The sequence below is a fragment of the Grammomys surdaster genome, unplaced genomic scaffold, assembly GCF_004785775.1.
Source record: "Grammomys surdaster isolate TR1022 unplaced genomic scaffold, NIH_TR_1.0 363, whole genome shotgun sequence".
Taxonomy (NCBI): domain Eukaryota; kingdom Metazoa; phylum Chordata; class Mammalia; order Rodentia; family Muridae; genus Grammomys; species Grammomys surdaster.
In genome coordinates this window covers 5,689,402-5,708,140 of record NW_021604782.1, presented here as the reverse complement: position 1 = coordinate 5,708,140, position 18,739 = coordinate 5,689,402, and positions in this window count along the sequence as shown.

Genomic DNA, 18,739 nt, shown 5'->3' with positions numbered 1-18,739 from the left:
AGGTCTGGGAGAGCAGGTGAGATGAGAGAGGAGGCCCAGGGCTCCTAAGAGCATTAATGTGAGGGGCCTAAGGCTATCCTATGAGCACAGGGAACATCATCTAACCTTTCCTGATGTTGCCTGACAGATCTCTTTTAGACTCTTTATTCTCCCTGTTAATAATATACAATAAGATGCCATTTGCTTCCATGAGCACAAGCATGCCCACACACATGTGGTATATTATCTACGTGTGTACATAGGAACACATACATATGGAGACCCAAGCTGGAAGTTTGATGGCTTCCTCTATTTCTCTCCACCTTATTTTCGAGGGAAGGGTCTCTCACTGAATCTGGGAACACATTGTTTCTGCTAGGATGTCCGACCAATAAGCTCCAGGACTCAGACTGCCTTTATCACCTTCTGCTCTGTACTTGTAGACAAGCACAACTGGGTTCAGCTGGATTTTATATGGCTTTTGGAGATTGCAATGGAGATGACAACTCCAGTCCTCAAAATGACAATGCAGGCGCTTTACTGATTGAGCTGCTTTTCCATCCCTAGCCTAGCTTGAAGCATAGCCAATTCTCACTATCTTTGGATTTGTTTCCTTCTTAAACCCTTTGCCACCCCAATAGCAACACTTACAGTCTTTCAGCATGCTTGGGGCATTCATTCACAGACAAGCAGGAAGTAGTGACAACTGAGGCTGCAGGGGGCCAATGGCGAGCAAGATGCAATATTGTGCCGTATCCTACTATGAGCAAGCTGCCTCATCATGGTTTCTCTGGCACTGTATTATTTTTTCACATCTGTGTGCTTTCTCTTGGTCATTTTCCTATTTCATTATGATCTCAACTATAGTGTGAAGTGTTGTTGTCTCAGATCCAGAGCATCAGTGTGAAGTTGTCTTCGCAAAGCCTCAGCCTACATACTCACTGCTTTCATCTCTTCATGCCAAAGACTGTGTGATGCAATGGAGCATGGTACTGTCTTGTTTTATTTTCTGGTCACGGAACTCCACTTGGTCCCAAGTATAGGGCAAGGCAGAGTGCAATGGACTGATGCTGAGAGCGGCCTCCATCAATGACAGAAGGATGGACACAGACCAGTAGTCTACCTTCTTTGCCATGTACTTGGGATAGCTCAGTCACTATCCGCACAGTCCCTGGATTCCAGTCACTTGTAATACAGCTGGCTTGAAACAATGTCTTCTTCTCCGTGGCTCAGATTTCCCTTCTACTTGGTTGTTGGGACCTATTCCCAACCAAATGGCCTAAACTCACAGCTTTCTACTCAATTGCATGAGGTTCCTGGACCACAGACCAGAAGTACTGAAGATGGAAACTTCGCTATAATTTTATGTGCACTGTTGTGCCTTTCTCAATAGCCTGGTGCCTCTCAGAGTGCAAAGGCCACCCAGAACAAAGGTCAAGCTACACCACTCCAATAAGATTTGTCAGTAGTGCATTTGAGGGTTGGGGTATAGATCAGTTGATAGAGAGCTTTCCTAGCATGCACAAGGCCTTGGGTTCAACCCCTAGAACCCCAGAAGACTGATTTTATAGAGTAAGCCCCAAGTCCCAGCACTCAGGAAGTAGACGCAGGAGGATCAGAAGTACAAAATGATCCTCAGCTACCTAGTAAGTTTGACACCAGCCTAGGATACATGAGAGCCTATCAAAAACAAAACAACACACCCTTCAACTTTATTAGCCTCATGTTACAATTGAGGAAACTGAGTCTCACTCAGAAAGGCTGTATGGTGATATCTAGCCCAACTGAATGCTTCTTTGTCCCTTTAAGGGATGTGTGTCTTTAAAATTGTAAGAGGTTTGCTTGCTAGTGGCTGAAAAACAATGGCAGGGAGAGATGAGGTGGGACAACTCTCCCTCACAAATTCTACCTTGTAGGGTAGCCACAGAGACTGAAAGCTTACCGGCCAGGCACACCTGCCTCTTAATAACCCTGCACATCAACCAGGTTCACCTAGATGCAGATTCCTGGACTGCTTCCCTGAGGGATGGGGAGGGGTCTGTATTATTGTTTATATTGCTTTGTAATGCCTCACAAAATTGGCAGTTTAAGACAACACGCATTATCTCCCACTTTCTAGGAGGCTAGGTACGTCTTGGCTCTGCTCAGGTCCCACAAGGCAGTAATCAAGGTGTCAGCCAGGCTGTGTTGTCAGCTGGAGTCTCCTGTGGAGAAGCAGCAGCTTCCAGGCAGTTGTTGGTTGGCACGTTGCCTTGCAGATGTGTGACTGAGGAGCCTGGCTCACATTGTCTCCCCGGTGGCCATCTCCTCAAGCAGCTCACAACGGGACAATTTGCTTCTTTAAAGCCATCAAGAGAATCACAGTCTCCAAACCGATAAGAGTCCTTTTATGATAAAGGATACGTGAGGACTAAATGACATCACATTTTTAAAAGTTACATTTATTGATTGATCGGTTGGCTGGTTGATTGACTGACAGACTGATTGATTCATTCATTGAATTCATTCATTCGGGAAAGGGGTACTCATGCCACAGTGTAAGTGTGCGGCTCAGAGGATGACTTGGAAGAGCCAGTTTTCTCCTTCCAGCATGTGGATCCCAAAGACTGAACTTAAGTCATCAAGCTTGGCAGCCAGCATCCCCACCCACTGAGCTATCCTGGTGGCCACTGTCTACCACTTTGGGCATATAAATATGTTTTTTTACTTATATCATCATCACCATTTGTAATTAATATTAGTTACTGTAATGGTTACATACTTGGAATCCTAAAATGTTAAAAAGTTAGGGTTTTATTGCTAGGAAAAGACACCATGGCCATGGCACCTCTTATAAAAATATATATATTTAATTGAGTGTGGTTACAGGTTCAAAAGTTTAGTCCTTTATCATCTTGGTGGGAAGTGTGCAGGCATGTAGGCAGACACGGTGCTGGAGAGGTAGCTGAGAATTCTACATCTAGATTGACAGGTAGCAAGAAGAGAGAGTGACTCGGCCTGGCTTGAGCTTCTAAAACCTCAGGGGCAACTGACAGTGACACATTCCCTCTGCCAAGGCCACACCTACTCCTACAAGGGCACACCTTCCAATAGTGCCTCAGGAGATATTAGAAACAATCACTAGTCCCTGTACTACAGCCAGCATCCGGCAGCTTCCGGGCACCGCTACCAGCCAAGTTCCCACGTTGTAGCCAACACCGGCCAGAGCTCCAGAATCTCTCCACCCAACTCTCTGACAGATCACTACCACGCCATTCCCGTGCTTCAGACCCCTAAGGCCTTTGAGGGGCACAGTTCCCATCCCAGGCTTTACCTTTCTCTCTTGATCTAGGTCGAGTCACTGAGAGAAGAAAAACACCAGACAGAGTTTGGGAACAATGATAACTCAATCTCTGGGCGCAACAACTAAAACCTAATCTTGTAAACCTATTAAATCTAATCCTCCAATGGTGGCGGATCCTTGTGGCTCCATCATGATACTGGGAAACTCTACCACTACATCCTGTCATTGAGCTCACCCCAGTCCAAAAGACCCTCTCTCTTCTCCTCCTCCTCCCTTCCCCTCTCCAGCCTGGAAGTCCCTCCTACTCGCCCAGTGATTGGCTCCTTTATTCATTAGGGGATTGGTTCACAAGAAGTCACCTGAGTATGTGACTCATTCCTTGTCCGCAGTCCCTCCCAGGAGAGGGGAAATTAATGACAAAATGCAGACAGCACACAGAGCCATCCACAACAACCTGCTACCTATGAGCCTATGGGCCTATGAGGGTCATTTTCATTCAAACCACCACAGCTGGAATCCTGAAACCTGATGTTAAGATCCTATTTGTCTTTTATGTAAAAATCTTTCTTAGCTACCAGTGTCTACTGAATAAACCCCAAGCCCCTGAGTCTAGCATTTTCAATCTCCTTTCTTCCTTTATTTTTGTCCTGGATCTTTCCCAGTTATGTCAAATACTTCTCTCTTTAGCACAAGTCTTCCCTGTGCTTTTTGCACAGTCAACTTCACACTTAATCAAGTTTTCATGCCTTTTTTTCCAAGTGTTGTATATGCCTGGTGTGTGCATGCGTGTGCATGTGTGTGTATGTGGGGGGTGCTTGTGTATGGTATATGCATTTGTGCATGTGTGTGTGTAGTGTGTGCTTGTGTTTGGTATGTGTACGTGTGTGTGTGTGTGTGTGTGTGTGCCATAGCATTCGTGTAGCGGTGTCATTCTTTGTTTTGAGACAAGGCAGGGCATCTTGGTTGTTCAAAGCTGTATATGCCAGGCTAGCTGACTCATGAGCTTTGGGGGCATCGTTTGGTCTTTGCCTCACTGAGATTACTGAAGTGCATCATCGTACTTGACTTTATTTACATGGACTCTTGGCATTTCAGTGTAGATCCTCATGCTTCATAGCAAATGCTTGACCCCAGAGCTATCGCCTCTAGCTCTAAATACATATCTGCAAACCCCTTAGGTCAGTAGTTCTCAACCTATGGGTCACGACCCCTTTGGTGGTATATCACACAACATTTTCACAGGGGTTATATAGCAGATAGTCTGCTTAGCAGATATTTACATTGTAATTCCTAACAATTGCAGTTATGAAGTAGCAATGAAATAATTTTATGGCTGGGGGGTCACCACAACATGAGGAACTGTATTAAAGGGTCACATCACAGCATTAGTAAGGTTGAGAAGAACCACCTTAGGTCTTCTCCTGACCTTGACTCTCACAGGCTCCGCACGGTCTTTTCCTTCTCTGAATTCTACAGCTCTGAGCGTATGCTTCTTTATGCTGCTGACAACACTATATTAATAACATTGTCCTGCAATGAATTTCACTCCATCTCAAAGTTTTAGGGCTTTTCACAGATTAATCTCAATAAATTATGATAAGCTACAAAACCAGTATCACTAACAGCTACGTTGTCATTAATGGCTCCTTATGATGTGCAAAATAGTCTAAGCTGACATGGGCAAGACTGGAGTGCAGACATCAGCCAAAGATAGAGCAAGCCAGCTGGATGACCCAGGCAGACGCGGTGCAGTTTGGAACCCGATGTCCTCTTCCTGTCAACCCACAGGCTCCGGAAAGAAGTCGAATCTCTGCTCCAAGGAAGAGCCCTTGGCTCTGCACTTCCCGTATTCACTACTGCTATTCTTGGTGGTCCCCTTCCTCAAAGCCTGCTTCCATATTTTCAGATCTTTGAATGTTGCAGCCAAACCACTGCTGTACTTCCGAAAGCAGAACCAAAACAAGCCACCAGCCACTGCTCCTCGCTGACTTCCCACTCCCGGGCCTGCAATCCCGGCCGCCTGCTCTCTACCCATCCAGAGTTCTACATTCACCCACAAGCTACGGGAGAGTTACGTACCTGCACTTCTGCTGGTGCCTCCCTCCTACACCCTGCCTCCTCTAACTGGCTCCTCTGCTGCATCTTGGCAACATGCCCCCTACCCATCCTCCTGGGTAAACTACTTCCCTATGAAATTGCTATGGGCCCCTCCTCCCTTCATTCTGGGGGAACCCTGCTCCAAAAGCAGTTGTAACTCTCTTAGGTTACGGGCCAGGATTAAAAATAAGTACCAGTTACCATTTTTGTCCTAAATTTCCTTAGACAGGAAGGAGCCACAAAGGCTCAATGTCCTGACTGAGCTAAGAGGTTGTTCAAAGTGGCCAGGCCAGCTCTGTCCCAGGAAAGGTGGCCAGGAAAAAACAAGGCCTACCAAAGTACTTTAGGATGAGTTGCATGGGACTGCAGCTATGCCTCAGTTGGTAGAGAAGGGGCCTAGCGTGCACAAAGTCTTGGGTTTAATTCCTAGCACCACATAAGCCAGGAATGCTAGTGCATACCTAGAATCCCAGCACTTAGTGGCTGGAGGCAGGGACATCAGATGTACAAGGTAACCTTTGGCTACAGGGAAATTCAATGCCAGTCTGGAATAATTGACATCTTACCTCAAAAAGAAAAGAAGAGGAGGAGGGGAGGAGGAGGAGGAAGAGGAGGAGGAAGAGGAGGAAATGATAAGCTTGAGTATCTTACGAAACAATGATATTTAAAATGCCCTGTTGAGAAACGATTGATCTCCATTCTGAATCTAAGTGAAATCCACAACCGGAACTCTCAGAAAGCAGGATTGGGTGAGGGAAATGGATTCACATGTGGGTTCAAATCGCAGCTGTGTCACTCATCACATGAAACAAGAGAAGTTACACGTCTTCTATAAAGGGAGAAGGCTGAGGGCTTCTGCACGCATGGCTGGGAGATCAAAGGAGCTGGTGGGTAAAGTGAGTGGCACTATACGTAATCCCTGGAAGGCTTCTTTAATGACGTTGTTGCTGCCTTCCTTGGTGGCGTCTCCAGGTTGAGGAGAAGGGGTGGCTCTCGGTGCCAATGCTCTCCTACCTGGAAAGCTTTCATACCTGCAGGGCTTTGCCATCAGAGGCCTCACGCCACGCCGGCTGCCAGTCCAGCTGGAGTGCTGGTAAATGGCCCTGAGCCAGCGTCCTCAGCAAGTAGACTTGATGCCTCTGATGTGACGCCAAAGAAAGATGTATTGCAATTATCTACATTATTCAGGGCCCCCACAACATGCAGCGCACTCAAGCTAGTTGCTTGAAAAGAGTTTAAATCACATGCCCACCACAACTCATGACATCAACTTGACTTCAGATCTTCACACAGTCCAATTGCCTCACCTTGATTCCTTTGCATGTGACTCCGTTTACTTAGAATTCCCTTCTGTCCTCTCTGTCACTGTCTAGAACCTTCCCCTTGCCACAGAGTCCTTTAGCCCCTTCTCCAAGTCAGGCCTGAGAGATCCTCCCCAATGATCCTGATATACAGCATTTCCGACTCTGATTCCAAACTTGTGTACCCAATTTGCCCATTAAACTGAGAGTGTGTATACACGGCAGGAACAAGCTTTCTCTGCCTTCATGCTTAGAGCTAACATGGAAACTACCCCAGAGGTTTTCTCTGTTGATACCTACCTGTGAAAAAAGTCCATGTGTGTGTGGTAAATACAAAACAATAAAAAATTTTAAAAACTGTTGTCATGGAAAGAACCAAAAATGTAATATTTAAAGGAAACCAGGATTCTAGCTTAGTGACTAAATAGCCATGACACTGGTTTGAGTTCCTTTGCCTCTCTCCCTTCGATTTCTACTTTGTGAAAGGGAACTGCAGGAGTCTCAGCAGAGGACACAGGTGCTCGCACTCACACACCTACTCCAGAGAGCCAGGTGTCCTCTGTTGGAAGGACAATGGCATTTCCCTGATACTCCATGTCAGGTGGGACTACTAATTACCACCTTGGCTCATGAGCTCCATGCCTGGGTTCCAGTCTTCTCTCAGAAAAGAATAAGCTTGTCACATTGCCTCTCATGGTTGGAATCAAGGATGTCTAGTAACATGAGACCCTTCGCTTAGATCTCTACCTGATGGAGATGATGAGACACTGAAAGCCATCTTGCTCTTAGGTCTGAGCACACAAAGCCCAGGCTCGCTATTGGAATCCTGGCTGTCATACCCACTCCTAACCTATTTTCCCAGAGCATAAGTCAGCATTCCAGCTTTGAACCCTTTTCCTAGTGTGAGAATTTACCCCATGAGCTTGGTTGTTGGTAAGATGAGAGGGTTATGTTTTAGCAGTAACCCTTCAGATCTCAGCATCCCGAAGTTGCTAAAGAATCTTACACACAGACCTGGGTTTGTGGGACAGCTATAGGGGACATGCTGAGTCCATCCTTAAGACTCAGAATGTCAGCTCACATCAGTAGGAGCTTCCCTGGCACATGGCCAAGATCAGACACTGGAGGCTGACACCAGCTATCATGTGGCATTCCACACTGGCTTTGTCTGTGTATCCTCTGAGACCAAAAGCTCTTTAGAAATACATATATGTATATTTTTCATTACTGTGGGCCTGTTTCAAAGTAGATAGTTCATAAATACTTACTTGGAGGCTGAGGATTCAGTGAGTAACTGATGCTAAAGTTGGCAAAGAGGACGAGTCTCACCAGATAGAAGGAATGAGAAAGGCAGAGAAGAAGGCTATGTCATGTCTGGAGACACAAATGGCAGAACAGGCCTGATTCAGAGAGAGAGTTTGTATAAAGTTGTGTGTGAGTCAGGAAAAGCAAGGGTTCAGATAGCAGGAAAATGAAGGCTGTGTCATGGAGGCCCACATCCCAGGAGCCATGGGCTCAGCGGGAACACTTGAAAAGAGCAAGCTCGCTGGCTTTCTCTCCCACAGTCAGAAGAGAGGAGGCCTCAGTTCTGGCAAGGTGACACCCTTCACACAGACCTCAAACAGACAGAGCCCATGGAAATACACAAAGAGGACTCCCTCAGTGTCTGCTCTGAAGAGTTCGGAGGTTGCTTCCTTCAGGACTTAAGTGGTACAGTCAGATAGCAGAACCTGCAACATGTCCTACTACAGAAGAACAGATTGACAGGCAGCCCCCTTGGATCAATTAGAATACTTCTTGCTGAGTATCACTTACCTCTTGGGAAGAAGCCCTTGGTCCTGGTTCTACAGCAAGGACTGTTGTTTATAGATGCAACTTATTCCTAAGTGCACAGGTGGTGACATGCACATGTTACTGGGTCCTTAAAACCCGTCAACATTAATTTGTGTATAAAACCTTTCTAAGGATGGCTGCCAACAGGCCGAACAGAGTTCACTGATGTGGTTTGAATGTGTCCCCTAAAAGTTAACATGTGGGAAACATCATCCCTCAAACCAGCAATTGGTGCTCTTTGGAGATGGGGCTTTGGGGGAAATAGTAAGAGATGAGGTCAGGAGAGATGAATTGCATGATAGGATCAACAGCTCTAAATGAAGAGAAAGAACAACTGTGTCATGACGCACTACTAGGGCTCTCACTAGATGATGATGTCATGCCTGTGGACTTTAAAACCTCTAGAACCATTATTTAATGAAACCTATTGTTTAAGAGTTTTGTTTAGCTTTTTTAATACAGCATCTCCTCATGTAGCCAGTTGGCCTCTAATTCACCATGTAGTAGAGGATGATGGTCCACCTGACTCCTTCTCCTCCAAAGAGCTAGGATGATAAGTGCCTGCTTCCACACCTGGCTCCCCTATGGTTTATAACTTCCCTGGCCAGTGTTATTCTCTTGTCCCAGAAATCACAAACTAGGGCCCTGAGTTTGGTATAAAATTCACAGGTGACTCTCTACACTTCTACAGAGAGCTAGAAATACGGAAGCCCAAGACTTAAATAACACCCAGCGACTACATACCCAAGGACTGGCTACAGGCTCCTAAAGACACCATTGCTTTCTATTGTTGTAGGAATATGCCATGGGAGATTCATTTCATTAGTAATGTCAAAATGAGATAAGCATATAAGTTTCTCCCTTCTCTGGCCTCTGGGAAACTTGTGGAAGGGGCTAAGGGAAGTGAGCCATCTAAGGTAGGTTATTAGAAGCCCAGGACAATGAAATCTACTGAAACACAAAAGATTAGTCAATCTGTCTTTTTTGCCACAAGTCACATTTCAGAAGTCTATGTGTGAGACCATATCAACAACCTTTGTAGCAGAAAAAAAAAATTCAGAAAGATTATCTGCAAATCATTAGTGTGATAATTGCTTTGAACAATTACTTTACTGGCTTTTCTAAAGGCATAAATGAAAACCTAAGACCATCATTTTAAGTCTTATGTGCTTCTTGGAACCATCAATCTCAATGTCAATGAGAACACAGGTATTATTATACTAAATGGGCCAAGAGGTGCCAGGTGTTCACAGAGGACCAATGAGTTGTGACTGCAGATTTCACCTGAGAGTCACTTTCAGTTGTGTTTTTTTTTTTTTTCTTCTAGGAAGTAAGATTAACATAGATACAGTTGGGGCTCTCTGTGGTTCTGAGTTTGATCTCCAGATTCAAAAGATAGCTAATACTAGGTAGCACCAAGAACTTTCTCCGAGTAGTCAGTGTGGTTTTTGGCTTCAATTGAGAAAATCTGGACAGGACAGATGCTTGCTCATACACTCATCCTCTGGAGCACAACCAAGAGCACTGTGGAAACTTGGGCTGGCCCCCATCAAATCAGAAAGTTTCCGCTGGATTATTTCATTGTATTTATATGATCTTAGTTAGTCAAGATTTTTCTAGAGAAACAAAACAAGTAGTGGGATCTGTCTGCCTCTTAGTCTGTACCTCTATCTATGTATATGTGTAGGAGTGAATATGTGTGAGTTCACATATGTCTATGTGTACGAGTTGGATCATGTGTGTGTAAAGTGAGGAGTTCTGAAATACCTAGGGTGGGTACAGTCAAGGTCAAGTGTGGTGGTGCAGCCCAGGACTCAGAATGCAACAGCCAAAAGGTCATCATTTCAGGACCAGTTTACACTACCTAGAACCTGTCTCACAAAACAAATGAAAGGAAACAAACAAACCCTCATTCAAGCATTAATGCTGTAGTCCTGAGTTAGAATTTTGTCGTTCCTCAGAAACTTGATTTAGTGCTTGAGACACTCAACAGATGAACTAAACAGATAAAGCCACTCGGTCTGTTTCATGTGAAGTCACCTGATCAAAGATGACTCATCACAGTTTATAAAATACCATCAAGACAGCACATAGATTGATGTCTGTTTAATTAGCTGACAAATACATACAAGCTTAGTTGATAAACAACAACAACAACAAGCAAAAACTATCACACCAACTTTTCGGTGGTAACATTTCTTCTAACTTCATATGCTAAATGAAGCTTTCTGGAATAGCCATGATCCTGGGGGGTTTGTTGTTGTCTGTTTGTTTCCTCATAATTTCAGGTTCAGTTTCCAAGGTAACTTTTCACACAAATTAGGAGGCACAATTGTGACAGTCATGAGCAGTGGGGAGATTAATTTTCAAGTCCCTTTGTGCAGGTTTCTGTGACCCTGCAATTTAATTGCCCTAAAATAACCCAAATCACCTTCTTCCAAATATTCTATGACTGAGAGATGAGTCATAGTCCAAGAATGAAGAAAATACTCAGAATCCCAATCGCTTCCTCTACCGCAACTTCAGCTGACTTACAAAACAAAACCTCTCCAGATGAATAACACAGTGGAAGTCTGAGCCAGCAACCATCCCTTTGAACGTGAGCAAACAGTTGTAGTATGCTTTTTTCTTTTTTATGGAAAGAACACATTTGGGTGGAAGGAACTGGTTTTCTGCCTTTAGCTTGCATGTTTCAAATGCCTTGTTGGCAGGTAGACAGCCTGGCCATTTCTTTCTTGTTAACAAATTAGATGGAATTCTCAAACATGAAAAGACAGAGACAGTTAAGTTCAGTTCTAGAAGGATGTCAAGCAACTGTCAATCATGGTTAATAACATAAATTGGTATGGCACTCGAAAACCAAGAAGACAATGCAAAAGTCGAAAGCACTTTATTCTCCAGCAATCTCTTTCCTGGAGTGTGCATTTGCATTAGTGACTTTTCTTCTCAATGTTAAGGGGAACGAGAAGAAGCAACTCAATGGAGGAATGACTTATCTTTGCACATAACTTCAGGGGATACAGGGAAAGCATGGCTGACTGCCCAAGTGGTTCAGTTCTTGGTGGCACAAGTTTGCAGAATGTCCTATTCCTATCTTGGTAGATAAGGAAGTAGAGAGCTTGAGTCAGAACCAGAAGTGGTTATTAGCTTCCAGTCGCCCTGTCTCTAGTAAGATGTTTCCAACAGCTAGGCTCTACCTCTTAGAGCTTCCACAACCTCCCAAAGTGGTAGCACCAGCTAGAAACCAAGTTTTTAAGCATTTGAGCTAGTAGGAGATACTTCGGATTAGAACTATAACAGTATTCAGCAGAAATGCACACACTAAGATGTTTACAACCATGCCATTCAGAGCAGTATCCCAACTGTCTGTCAATCATAAAATGGATAAATAAATAGAACCACACATTATTACCCACTGAGAAGATGAGCTGGTGTGCTGCTATGGGCAACATCAGAGAAGACTGTCCTAGACATAACAGTGAGCCAGAGAAGCCAACTGCATGCTTACTGCAAGAAGGGGCACAATGGCTAGCAAAGATCACTGAAGTGCCCCATGATGGATTGAAATGTGTGGTTGTAGTGCTGTCTAATAAGTTATCCCAAATTTAGGAACTTAACATAGCAGCCATTCCGTTGCTTCTCATGATTCTGTGAGTCAGGAGGTCAGGGCTAGGGTAAGCAATTCTTGTGTTTCATGTGGTTTTGACCGAGGCCTCTCAATAGTCCAAGAGAGCTCTCCTTAAAAAGTCAGCACTTCAGCAGTCATCGCAGAAGGCTGGCCTCCTGTGAACAGTGTGGCTGTGTATGCCCTTTACTGGGGCAGTCTCTGGGCCATTAGACTCCAAGTGTTTTTGGAAACAGTTGCTAAGAAACCCACCAAGTAGCAGCCCATCTTCTTATGCCCTAGCTTAAACACCACTTCCACTACATTATGTTTAGTTAGAGAAGTCAGTATGGCCAGTCCAGCATTAAGAAGAGAAGAGGAAGAGATTCTTCTGATTTGAGGAAGGGATATGTGTACATAGAGACTGAGGACCCATGATAGTCATCTTGGAAACAAGCTATCTGGTGTCTGTTTGGGCAGTGACTACAGGCATCTCTTCAGTTTGTGACAGTCCAGCAAGCTACACAACTGTGATATGTCCTTTTCTCTGGGCATACAATTGCAACAAAAGGGTTTCCATTTGAACTGAATTATTAAGCAGAATGACTCTACTTTCTTTGAACAGACTGGTCTCTTTGTGGCCCTCCTGTAACTTAGTGGATAGCCCTGCCTCCCCAGAGTCTCCTGGCCCAATTCCCAGCTTAACTTAGATATGTGAACTCCTGGGCTTCTTTTCCTGTGAAGGCCTCATTCCAACAAGGAAGGAAAGCAATGCCTCCCTCACACTATTACTGTGAGGAAGAATGAGACAACTTTAAGGAAACTTCCAGCTTATCCTGGATGCTCCATGAATGAACTTCATTTCCATTCAAACTCTGGTCACTTTCACAGACTCCTAACTCCTCTGCTGACAGGGATTAGGAGTTTTGACTTCTTAGAAGTCCTGACAGGATTCCAGTGAGCCCACACCCTCCCTCCTCCCTAGGGTCCATTCCTATAAACAGAGTCCTATAAGTCTGTGTTCTCTCGCACCTGCCACCATACATGGAGGGCCTGGATCAGATGTGCTGAAAACACTCTGTGGCTTCTAGAACAGGGCCAAAGTCCCCAAGTGAAGTGACAAGTGAATCACCTCAGCTAGCGCTTAGTCACTGTTAGGTACTTTCCACACAGACACATTGAGATGGTTACCAGAGAAAAGTCTGCCTGCCGACCTCACAGCTGCCCAGAGAAAATGTTGTTGTAACCTTTCTTTTGCAGGGGAAAAAGCAGCTTCACTTTCCCTTTCCTTCCCTTCCTTTCTGGAGAGAGAGGCCCTGGCAAGTGAGCTGAAGTGCTTGTTTTTGTTTACCCTGGAGGAAGTTTCCAGATAGTTCTGAATCCAGGGCTTTGAATATGAGGCTGGCCCTTCAAGTCTTAAGCACTTAATGTCTAAGTGTATAAACAGCTCCTCAGGGGACACTGTCACAGGCCATCCAGATTGTCGGCCTCCCCAGCTAGCTCTTTGGTCGTCAAGAGTATCCTTTAGGCTTTCAGATCCCAGAGAGACAGAAATGTGGGGTCCAAAGCCCTCACGTTGATGTGGAGGGAGCTGGTTCTCATACTTGTTATCCTAGCAATCAAGGGGTAAAGTCAGAGGGCTATCGTAAGTTCAAGACTAGCCTGGGCTACTTGGTGAGTGCTGGACCTGTCTGATCTACAATATGAGGTTGATGTTTGTTTGTATGTGTGTTTGTTTAATAAAGAAAAATGTCCTCCCTTTCACCTGAGACATAGATTGCAACTTCCTGGACCCCTCCTCCTGCTTCTTAGTAACGGGGGTTAAGAGTGCTCACCCAAAGACAGAGGGAAAGGTACGTGAAGAAATGATCACAGACCAGAACTCTTGCCCTCTGACCCAGTTCTTCAATCATTTCCATGCAGCCTTTCTCTATTTAAATTCCCTCTTTTACTTTGTGTGTACTATCTCATCCTCTCCTCTCCTCTCCTCTCCTCTCCTCTCCCTGCATTTTTTTTTCTGCCTTGTTTTGAAGCTTCAGTCCTACCCCTACCCCATTCTGTCTGGTATAGCCTTGGCATGTGGCTATTGAAAGCTAGCCAGACTCTGGCTAAAAAACATTGCCGTTCTTGGCCAGTGTTTCTCTCCTTCCAAACGAGGGTGATGTTTCAGACATGGGAAGTCCTGCCATTCATTTAGGCCCCAGGGAAGAAAAATAGCAAAGCCTTTGTGTGTGGCCTTAGGTAGATGGTGAAGTGGGCCTCTGCATACTCACAGAAATAAGTCTGGTGTTTCAGAGAATTGTGAAATGTGTGCAGGCAATGTGTCATCCCAACAACAGTGAGTCAGTCTCCAGGCCCAGGCCCAAAGCTGGCCGCCTTTGCTTTCTAAATAGAAAGTGTATTCCTGGCCAGTCTGGCATTAACAGTGGAGCGGTCAGTGGCTGGACAGAGAAGCAGAGGAGACGTGCAAGTCCATACATCACAGGTTCCCAGGAAAATCAGGCTCTCCCTTCAGAAATTTTGTCAAAAGTATTCTTTTCCTTTCTTTCCTATTCACTTGAATCTGGTATGTACGTGTGTGTGTGTGTGTGTGTCTGTGTGTCTGTGTGTCTGTGTGTCTGTGACGTTTTCCCTTCGTTAGTTATGTCAACCCAAGCTTCCAGAGTGGAGTTACAAAATAAAGCCACAAAACTGCAACAGAGTGGCATAGATGACCTGAATGTGATAATCAGTTTCAGTCAGAGTTCAAAATCGTATCCTACCTTCAACTAACACTGGAGAGAGAGAGAAGACAGAGAGACAAGAGACAGAGAGGAGACAGAGAGACAAGAGACAGAGAGAGGAGACAGAGACAGAGAGACAAGAGACCGAGGAGATAGGGACAGAGAGAGACCAACAGAGACAGAGATCATTCATGCATATGTATGGATGTTACTGAGTAAATTTCCAAGCACTCTGAAATCTTAGCATCACATCAACTAAGAGGACCTGTCTGCTATGTACACAAGTGCTGTGTGCATGTGTGTGCATTCTTGTATGCGTGCATGTGTGAGGGTACATAAAATGTACATCACTGGGCTTTTAAAAACTCTCTTTAGAATTTCAGTGTCAGTTCAACTAGAAAAACTCTAACTGCTCTTGCATGAAGTTTAAAGAGGTTAGAAACAGTCAAAGTGACTTGTCACAGCCGGGGATCACGGCATTCAGATGTCTTCTCTAATGAGAAGATACTGTGGTTTGGAATGAATGTCCCCAGAGACTTATGCTTCTGATACTTGGTCCTCATCCTGTGCTACAACTGGAAGGTCTGAGGTCACAGAAACTAGTAGAAGAAAAAGAGGTCATTGAACGTATGCTCTTAAAAGGGATTTGAGGACCTTGGCCCTCCTCTCTCTCTCTCTCTCTCTCTCTCTCTCTCTCTCTCTCTCTCTCTCTCTTTCTCTCCCTCTCTCTCTCTTTCCCTCTCTCTCTCCTTCTCAGCCACTAGGAGTGAATAGGTAGAATAGCTTTTCTACCTATTTATGACTACAATGATGTATTACTACTCCAACAGTATCAAATTCTGTACCAATAAGACTATGAATTGAAACCAGGAACCAAAACAAACTTTCTCCCTTTATAAGTTGAATACTTCAGGTATTTATGTCACAGTGATAGAAAGCTGACTACCAAGAAGTAGTCACAGCCTTAATCCCTCTTCATTCTCCAGCCTTCAGGTTGTCCTTTGAGTTGTCCTTCCAGAGGGTGTGAGCACTAGGCAACATCAGCATGAGCAACAGCAGTAACTACCATTGCAACCTTGTCCCATTTGCTAGGGAAACGGAATATTCGAAGAAGACACACAGGACCCAGGGTCTTCTGTGCCAGCATCGTGGGCAGGCAGGGCTCCCTTTCATCCCTGGCAAACCAGATGCCAGAGTCATGTGGCTTCCACAATACCAGAGGAAGTGATGCAACCACCATCTAGCTTTGGGTCAGCCTGGAGAAAAGTGTTCTGTTACAGCGTGGGTGGTGCTGGCTTTCAGCTCAGCCTGCACCCTCTCCTGAGCCCACAGCAAAAGGGCAAGTAGATCCTGCCTCAGAGCAAACAATGCCCATTCACCTTGCCCTCTGTACCACTATCCCAGCCCTATAGAGGACTCAGCTAGACCAGTCATTTCTGGCTGTGGTTCATCCTTTCCCTTCCCCTTGCTCCAGCTCATAAGCTGTCCCCATGACAAACACCTATTTCTTTTGGCAGGGACCCCATAAGGTCCAGCCATACACTACTCACTTGATATGCACAAGAAGCAATATAATTGACTTCAATTATAATAACTACATCCATTAAAAACCTATGTAATGTTCATTCAGCAGCCTAGGTAATGTGCAATTAATGACATTACCATATGAATTGTGCACTGGGTCACTAATATGCAGATTATATATAATGCTCAACATCTGTATTAATTATAGCACATGCCAGAAGAATACAGCCTCTTGTCTTGGTTTTTAAACCGTGTTGATTGTGCACAAACTCCCTTTTATGGGATAGCTTTTTCTTTCATTGCAATATTTGCTTCCAGTTCTTTTATGCAAAGATGACCTTTACTGAGAAAAAGAAAAAACTCTGAGAAGCCAGTTAGAGCTGTTCTTGAGTAAACCTGAGAAGCCTCTGTTAGATATGGCTCCAAGAAAAAAAGACCATCACCCTGAGGACAGAGTTCAGATTTCTGAGTTCTCTCCTAGACTCTGGTGATACTTTTTCTGCTAATCACAGCATGTCCACCAAGACATCCATTATCTTGGAAATAGTCATAATAGGCCTTGATGATGCTTATATTACCGAGACATTAAAGAGATGATCTCACTACAGAGACCAGCATGCTCTGCAAATTTGAAACAGCAATAGAATTGAGCTGAGTTCTCAATAGGAAGGCTTCTATTCTTCCCCTTATGTGGCTAATTTGTTTGTGGGCATCACAGGATTTTAACAATGGATGTCTTCTAAGTGGGTTTTTTCCTTCTTCTTTTGCCCTAAATATATGCTACTGGCACTATTTGGTGCCTAGAGTTGCCCCTCCATTTTACAGAATTCAGAAACTTGAGGATGAGGCAAGTTAACCGAAGTTACTCCAAAGAGCAAACCTGTGACAGGAAGGAGACAATAGCAAATGGTCAGAGAGGTGTATATCCTAACTCTTAACTCTTCACTCTTGACTTCTGTCTCTGCCCAGCCTTCACCTCCCAGGCTGGGACAAGCCAGTCTCTGAGCATGCATCCCCATCATGTTCTCCCATCAGCTGCTGCCCATCAGGAGAGTCTTCACTGATTGCCAGTCTTATCCCTAATCTACGTTCAACACTCATGTGAGCATTCAGTGGGCCCCGATTCCAGACCGACCACTGTGCTAACCAGACACATGGCTAAAAGCAAGCTGGCTGCTGCAGCCCCATCTTCAAGGAGCTCAGAGACACAACGGCAGTGGAAGCCTTGGCAACTTGTCCCTGAACTATGGTTGGCCTCGCTGAGCCATTTGCCTGGAGTTTCTGACTCAGCCTCCTCACAGTCTCAAAGACATGCTTCCGATGTACAAAGCTGGTCTAGCGCTCACGCCTCTGCCCTTCCTGGCCCCATCGCTTACAAAATGAAATTGAAGCCCTTTCATTTTGCACTGAAGTCCCAGGATATACTTTAGTCTCTCCAGCTTCATCTATTTTGTCACCTGCCATATACTCTAAGGTGACTGGATTTCCTGCCCATTAATTGTCTCCAACACTGCAGTGACATTTGCAGTTTGGTCCCTTAAGAAGTGGTACATACTTCTCTATTTCCTGAGTCTCAGTTAACCATTAGACTGGTTTATGTCAATAAGATATTATTAAATGACAATCAAGCAAAGACTTGGAGTGCCAGCTGTCTTTTGCGACTGAGCTTCTGGACCACCATGTTTGGAGGCCTTATCTAGGCTCCTTGAAAATGAACTGTAAAGAAAGGGATAAAAACTGAGACCCCACATACATAGGTAACATCTTTCCAGAGCATTCAGCCACAGCTAAGCTAACTTGAACCAGTGAACCCACAAAATCATTTATGAAAGAACCAGGGCTCAGCTGCTACTATAAAGGCCCTTAGCTGGGTTTAAGATTAGCCAATAGTGTTGGAAAGGAAGCCTGAGTCAGATTCCTTCCCTCCTTCATTTCTATGAACTGATGCTCTCATCATTTGCTTATGGGTTCTCTCTATATATGAAATATGTGTTCTCTGTGTCAAACTCTGTGATGGGCTCAAGATGAAGCCGTGTGTGTGTGTGTGTGTGTGTGTGTATGTGTCTGTACACCTCTGTGTGTGTGTTTATCTGTGTGTATGTTTGTGTATGTCTGTATATCTGTGTGTGTCTGTGTATGTGATGTGTTTGTATGTGTATCTGTGTGTTCAAGGAATTAAGAGAGTAAATATAAAGACAAGCCATCACAATATTCAGGAAAACTTAGAAGCCTAGAAGCCTGAACTAGGGACTCTAAATGTAGAATCATCTTTTGCATGGAGCTGGAATGTGGTCTTGGAGTACGGAGAATAAGAATAAAAGAATAAGAATAAGAATAAGAATAAGAATAAGAATAAGAATAAGAATAAGAATAAGAATAAGAATAAGAATAAGAA